This window comes from Epinephelus lanceolatus, chromosome 14 (assembly GCF_041903045.1).
Source record: "Epinephelus lanceolatus isolate andai-2023 chromosome 14, ASM4190304v1, whole genome shotgun sequence".
Taxonomy (NCBI): domain Eukaryota; kingdom Metazoa; phylum Chordata; class Actinopteri; order Perciformes; family Serranidae; genus Epinephelus; species Epinephelus lanceolatus.
Genome location: NC_135747.1, coordinates 35,944,881 through 35,951,527, shown reverse-complemented (window position 1 = coordinate 35,951,527; position 6,647 = coordinate 35,944,881).

Below are 6,647 nucleotides of genomic sequence, written 5' to 3'. Positions count from 1 at the left end.
TTGCAGACTGACAGAAAACAAACGTCAGTGTCAATGAAAATGTAAATCATTGAAACTTGGTGAAAGCTCTCTGTGCCCCGGGGAGCAGGCGGGGATACGCTGCAATAACAGCGGAGAGAGAAGGCTGCCATTCATGCCGACTTTCAACAAACTGTCACCTCCTGCTACTAATCACAGTACTGTCAATGATCAGTTGTGACTGAACAATACATTTCTCTTTAATATGAGTCCTGTCCATGCAAAATTATACTGATATGGAGACAAAAATTTAATTAAAAATAAAGTATTGGCCAGTCAGTGTTTCCTTCTTCATACTAACTAAATGTTATTTTACAGGCTTGATTAAATTTTCTTAGCATGTATAAATACCCATCTGCCTTCCGGAACCTTTAACATTATTCAAATATGCAAGTTGAAGTATTAAAGTAAGAAAGTATGCATGAGTCGGTAGCTATTTTTTATTAATATTCTCCAAAAAAGAGCAATAGGGATAATTCATAATGCTGGATCACATCGGTGAGCAGTCAAACATACTTCTGATCTTGTGTTTTTTGAAACTGCATGAATACTGTTTTAAGGAGGAAATAAATTTCTTCCAGGAAATATTAAAAATCTGTTCAGGGACTGAGAGGGGGGTTGTAATTTAAGGGGACTATTTAATGCCAAAATTCATAGTGTGCATACAACCAAGAAATGTTTTTGTATTTCAATATGTGGAGTGAAGTTATGGAACAGTTTAAATGTTGAGCTGAAGCAACGTCCAAACATACACCAGTTTAAAATAAGGTATAAAGATCTGATAATAAGGAGGACCAGGGAGGAAGGAGGGGTTTGACATTCACCAGTTGTTCACAGGGAGTACTGCTTAGGTGCTCTACTACTTATCTATCTATCTATCTATCTATATATATATATATATATATATATATATATATATATATATATATATATATATATATATTAGGGCTGTCAAAATAACTCAATAATTTTGATTAATTAATCACGAAAAATAACATGTTAAGAAAAGTAATGCTGATTAATTGCGTTCTGTGGTGCCCTTTGACCCAATGCATCACTGAAGGCCACAGAGGCTTTGTCACATGATGGAGGCAGACAAGACAACGCTGTTTGGCCCCGTGAATGGAACATTTATATTTAAAAAAAAACACCCAGATGGAACTGTTGATAGAGCACCTTTCTTTGCCATTTAATGCAGTAAGGAATTTTCATACCATCGAAGTACTTCAAGCTTGAAACATCACCTCAGTGCAAAGCATTTAGCAGCCAACCTGGAGGTCGAAGCTAGCACAGCCTCTGATGTTAACGCTAGCAGCCAGCCTCGTCAAGCCACACTCAACCAGGTGTTCAAACTGGGTAAGTCTACCTGTGACTGACCAATCTGGAAATCCATCCGTAAAAAAAATAAATAAATAAAAATAAATAATTTTTTTTTCTTCCTTTACCTCTGGAGGCACAGCCCGGCGTTTTTCGACTAACTGGAAGTGCAGGCGCCTCACGCCCTTCACTTCCGGCAGTGCCCCCAGGGAATCGCCGTGTTGTTTACAAATACTTCGGGTAGAAGTATTTGTAAACAAATACAAATACTTATACTTCGGGTAGAAAACCAGCTGAGTTTAGCTATATATCACATTTTTCACGTCACTATATCATCGTGTAGATCTGATGTTTGTTAAGTCTATAAACACAATGAGTTAGCCGTTAGCGTTGTGTATAACCATAGACTATAAAAATAAGGTAATAACTCAATAAACAGTCCGTGAATAAAATATTTTTTCCAGCGGATATCTTAGTTACAACATGATTGAGCTAGCAAAGCAGTTTTGTGTTGCTGTGTGGTATTTATTCAGTTATGGGAAATCACAATGTCTAGAAAGCATCAGCTGACAGGGACAGTTAGCAAAGCTAACATCAGGACGTCATCTGTTAAAAGCCTCCCGTTGTCGGATACGACATGAAACTACTCCAGTTAGCTCAATCATGTTGTAACTAAGACATCCGCTGGGGAAAAAAAAAAAAAAAAATTCACGTTGACGAGACGGCATTACTGGAGTGGTCGCTATGGACGCGGAGCTTGCTGTTTCTGTAGGTACACATTTCCTGGGGACACCTGCACGTCTCGGCTGCGCCCCCTCCATTGTGATTGGCTAAAGCGCAGCATCGTTCAAACTCAAAGCCCCGCCCTCTCCCCCTCTCTAGTCGTCTTTCACACAGGGCTGCCGACAGATTCTACAATATAGATTGCAGAATCTGTCTTGAGAGATTAGTGACTGACTAACTTACTCCCTCACAAAATGGACTACAGACCAGTTTCAGTGGTACAGGACAGGGGGACAACTGTGTCCAAAATCCAGCAACTTCACGACACATCTGCCAAAAATGTATGTTTGCAATTGATTTAGATTAATTAATCACAGAGCATGTAATTAATTAGATTCATTTTTTAAGTAATAATATATATGATCTTCTATTTTTCTGTATTAAACAATGTATTAATATGTAAATAAGTATTTATTGATTCATGGGTGTGTGGGTGTACACACATGTATATACTGGCAGAATTACATATATTCATACTTTGTATAATTAATTTGGTCACTTTTTTAAATATAAAAAGATAGCAGGACAAGTTGATTAAGATATAAACGGTAATTTTGATATTTATGTTTATTTTTGTAAGCCAAAGATAATTGGTTGTATATACATTTAGACTGGTTTCTACTTGTAAGTCGCGGATAATTGGTAATTTTTATTATATACATATACCTTCGTTATTTTGGGTTTTTAGGGTGATATTTCAAAGTTAAAAGGTAATAACAATGGTATATTTAGAAAAGTTAAAGGTATGGTTTTATCTATATAAGGCATCTTCTTTTTGTCTGATTGTTTGTATGTTCATGTCTTCTTTATTTTTTTACATGTTCAAAATAAATATCAAATATCAATATTTTGGAGGATTTTTTGCAGTTTTTGAAATTTGACGTAAAGACAGTCGACAGGTGTCAAAATAATCTCAGCTCAAGTTTGACCTGCTTGTCTGTTCCCTACTTTCTGACCGTGTCACGCAGACTTCATGAGTGCATCAGCAGTATCATCCATACATGTTTATTATTCTGAACATTTTTAAGGCTTCTCTAGACCTACAAAGTTGGGCTTCAATCTTAACTTTAAAGGTCGTAGCAATAAGGTCAATAATTTGTTTTATTGGTATGAACACTGCCTACCCGCCTCTGTTAGTGCATTCTCACTTGACAATACGAGCTGCCATGTTTGATTTAGGGGGAAATCCACTGGATCACATGCTTACAGACACTTTACAGTAACTTGACCTACTGATATTGATATTTGAAATGTAACCTGATTTATGTTTGTGCTTCTGATACTTGATCGCACTGTCAACATTTATGGATCATAAGATTTTCTATTTCGCCTATTCATCACCGGCCGTATAAGATTTTGGTTTCAGTTACTTGAAATGTCTCCATTGTGTCAAACTGAGTCCGGTGGCCTTTAAATCCTCCATAGAGAGTGAAGTGTGTATCTGCAGTGTGTGTGTCTGTCTCTGTGTGTGTAGATTGAAGAGATAGGGTTACACAGTGAATCTGTGACTGAAGAGCTGGTGGACGGATTGCTATAAATTGACTTGCCATGCTGACATGCTGCTCTCTTTGAGGTCTCCTTTTTACAGCATAAACGCTCCATCAGTCAGCACAGACAGTTCACCATAGATGGAGCAGATCCCAGTTTAATCTCTCCCCAGGCACAGCGCTGCTTACATCAGATCCTGTGAATAGGAAGATGCCACTCAACATTTCAGGTTGAGAAAGATGGTGTTCATGTGTTCACTGGCTGCACGTTGTTTGGTCAACACTATAGATTTCTGAAGATGCAGGAGGTGCTCTGTCGAACGGAATAATCTAACTAGTTGAGTTTAACCTCAGTGGGTGGACACAGGCATGGTTTATAGATCGGACATGACTTGGTCAATATAGGCCATTCTCTTGTTGGTGATCCTATGAGTACCCAAGTTTTGTTAAAGCCCCCATGTGAAGGAACTGAAAAGGATATCGTGCAACACGATCAGCTACATGTGCATTTTTAGATTTTTCTACAAACAAATACATATATTAGATGGTTTTGCAAAATAATAAAATTACATAAAAATTCTCCACACAGGTGCTTTAAGGTAAGGGGTAAATCCTGTCACTTAGGTTGGTGATTGCCCCCCTGGTGCACCGTGTTTGAAAAACAAGCAGCAGAAGTGCTCTCTTAGATGCAGAAAACATATCGCAGGGCCCTTTAAGCCCTGTTTCCACCAAACACTTTCAGGATAGTACCTTTGGAACCAACAGTAACCCTTCAGACATGGTACCTAGACTCTAGTGTTTCCACCACAAACAGTGCTCTTAAATGTGGGCGGGGTTGTTGTCACTCACTGCTCCGTCCAGCACTCACTGTATTTCCTCCTTTATCAGTCCGCACCTCATTTATCGTCCACAGAACGAGGCTGCACGCAGACATTTTCAGAACAAAATAGAACTCTCTCTCCATGGGATATTTAAAAATAGAGGGTTTGTGCATTTAGTCCTTCTCAGGCAAGCTCAGGGGTTAAGTGTTGCCGTAGCCCACAGGAATGACACTCTGTGACGCTGTTTTTTTTTCTCCAAGTGAGGTTTGGTATTTATGCCGTCATGGTTGGAATTACTATATATAAACTCTTGAAGATCCGCTCATTTCTAGAAGTGTATGACATATAAAAATGAAAATAATGGTCAAAGTTGTCACAGTGAAATTTAAAGTGTGTTGATTGATTCACGTCGTCACCTCATGCATTAAGTAACGTTACAAGTAAATGTTTCATCTTAAAAGTTGCCAGCAGTCGGCCCAGTGAATTAAATAATTTTTCTCAGACTCCAGCTGCTGTGAGAGGCAGCAAAACATCCTTTCATTTTATAGTTACAGTTTACTAATAAAACTCTCCACAGTATGAACAGTGTTTACATGAGCCTCAAAACCAGACACAACTCAGCCCTGAGCAGAGTGACCGTCCTCTACTGACCAATCAGACTGCAGTGTTCACAGCTCCATCTTTTAGTACCAGATCTGTGTGCTAGGTACCCCAACAGAGGGGGGACCAAACATGGGTACGGTACAGAACGGTTCCACTGGTACCATCCACAACTTTTCACAGTGGAAACGGAAAAAAAGCGTACCGAACTGAACTGAACTGAACTGAACTGAACTGCTCAGTGGAAACAGGGCTTATTACTGTATGCCCCTACAGTGAAAACTCAAGGGGGCCCACCCAGTGGAGAATAGACGATGCAGTGCCATACAGGCTTCTCTACGTGCTTGAAAACGTTCTGCGTGCTGGCCTTTCTTATGTTTTTTTTCCACCCCTGCCTCTCAAACAGCCACTGCTTTAGCCTTTAGTGGACTTCACAGAATAAAAACTCCACCTGCAACGGGATTGTCTGGAAGACGTCTGTAAACCTGCAGCATCACTTTGTCTTCTATAATCTGTAGGACACACATTTCACATTTACAAAACCTTTCTTCTTTGTTGGTGCTGTCGGAAACAGATCAGATGCTGAAAAAGAGATGAAACAAATAAAGCCTCTGGGAGCTCACATGCCAAAAAAATCATCAGCGACCCCCCACCCTTTGTCACCCAACTCATCTCCTCTGCACCCTGTCCCCCCCTAAATTTAGTTTGGATATTTGGAGCAACCACTCCTTCCCATTCTCCCCCACCTCCACCCCTCTACTGGCATTTAGGCTCAATCCATCTCTGTCAGGGATGGCGGGGTGATCCGTCTGGGCGCAGACATCTCATGGTGAGACGTAAATGTTCTGATAAGCTGTGAACAATGTCGTTACACGTTAATGATCCCGCCTGGAAACATCAAGTATAAATCCGGCAAATATGCCCCCATCAAACACACACACACACACACACACGTGCACACCTACACACACATTAAATGTTGAACAAATGCTGCCACTGCTTCTGTTTGGTAAACGATTAAAGGTACTCCAATGAAATACTCTCATTAAAAACTACAGCTAGTTAATAGGAGTTAATTTGAAAAAGGAATTTGGCTCATTGCTCTGTGCTCATTGAATGATTGAATTCAATTGAATTGATTGAAAAATAAACTTTGGCCGATGTGTTGTAGTAAAGCTGCTGGATTTTGAACACAGTTGTAGAGTTTACATGTTCTCCCTGTGTGTCAGCATGGGTTTCCTCCAGGTGCTCCAGCTTCCTCCCACAGTCCAAACACAGGTTAACTGGTGGCTCTAAATTGTCCGTAGGTGTGAACCCCGCCTCTCGCCCAATGTCAGCTGTGATAGGCTCCAGCCCCCCGCGACCCCCAACAGGATAAACAGTTATAAAAAAATGAATGAATGAATGCCTCTTTTTCTGCTCAATCTGTGTCCATGTATATAGAAAAAACATTTTTGAAACTGATGGATGTGATTCAGAGTTGTCATCGTTCATTAGTCTTGTGCACACACAAGTTTTGAGACTAGTCAGACTGTTGAAAAAAGCCAGGAAGGACGAGTGTGTGTGCATATGGGTTTGTCCCACAGAGACACTGAGATATGTTGGATATTGTAGATCATAA